The sequence below is a fragment of the Cynara cardunculus genome (genome assembly GCF_001531365.2).
Source record: "Cynara cardunculus var. scolymus isolate 2C chromosome LG 13, CcrdV1, whole genome shotgun sequence".
Taxonomy (NCBI): Eukaryota; Viridiplantae; Streptophyta; class Magnoliopsida; order Asterales; family Asteraceae; genus Cynara; species Cynara cardunculus.
The window spans coordinates 2,454,040-2,455,563 of record NC_037540.1 but is presented as its reverse complement, the minus strand read 5'-3'; positions in this window follow the sequence as shown (position 1 = coordinate 2,455,563).

Below are 1,524 nucleotides of genomic sequence, written 5' to 3'. Positions count from 1 at the left end.
ATATTTTCTAATTTTTTTCATCATCTTGTTTATATTAGTTAATATATTATATTATTATATATTTTTTTCAATTATATTTTAAAATTTTATAATTAGTTAATTTTTCAAGATGTTTTCTTTTGATAGTTTTACATTCTTATCAGCTAGTTTTGTCAAAAATAATTTATTTATCAGTTAGCTTATCTGCTATTAAGTAACTTACAAAATAATAGCTAGTTTGTTAAATATAGCTTAAATCAAATAAATAATATTTTATTATTATTGTTTTATGTGTATATATATATATATATAGAGAGAGAGAGAGAGAGAGAGGGAGGGAGGGAGAGAGGCCTAATCAAATAAGAACCGTTTTGTTTGTGGTAACCTTAAGATCAAATCTCAACCACAAATTAAAAATTAAATTAGAAAATTAATAATTTTGATAATTTTAACTTAAAATATCAATTAAGAGCATTTTAAGGATTTTATAAACATTTTTTCTCATCTCTCTTCTTTCCTATCTCCGACAAATCTTATTTGAATACAAGATACACACTGTGATATCTACAAACGATATTTACTGTTATACCCAGATATACATACAATATGCACAATATGATATCATTTGTAAAACAATGAAAATAACGAAAATACACACATGATACATTTCATAAAACAATGAAAATACACTGTGATACACATGAAAATATTGTGAACATATAGCTATGATATCATTTGATTCACAAACATCTTTAAAATATGATGTATATTAGGTAATTGATATACTAGGTAACTAATTAATTAAATATTTTTTTCAAAAAAAATTAATTTAATATTTTGATTAGTTGTCAAAAATGAAATTACTATATTATATTTTTAGCTTATTTAGAACATATCATTAAATATCTGAAAACGGATGGATCACATTGTATCTTACGGTTAACCCAAACTAATCAGTTATCTCTTGAATTGAGTCTATGTGTCTATACTATCTTACATGGGCAGACCTAATGTGGTGGCATGGGTGGCACGTGCCACCGTATTATTTCGCCGCTGAAAGATAAAAAATTTAGGTTTGTTAACGGTGCTACCGTATCGTTTTAGAAGGTGCTACCGTATTTCCCTGAAATCCAAATGGTGCAACTAAAACCCAAACAAAACAAAGCCCAAATAACCAAAACCATACTTTTTGTAATTATTTTTAGGTATACATTGACCGTTTTCAAAAGATGAACATGTGTCGGGTACAAGTTTAGAAGTTGTTTATCGGTACTTAGGGCTGTAAACGAACCGAACGAACACGAACGGAGGCTTGTTCATGTTCGTTCGTTTAACTTAACCGAACAAACGAACGAACACGAACGGAGACTTGTTCATGTTCGTTCGTTTAACTTGTGTTCGTGTTCGTTCGTTTAATTTATTAAACAAAAAATAAATTATTTCATTATTAAACTTAAATTAAATTATAATAAAAAAATAAATAAGAAATTACATAAAAAATGAAAACTTTTAAATAGTTGATTTGACATTAACATTGATATATAT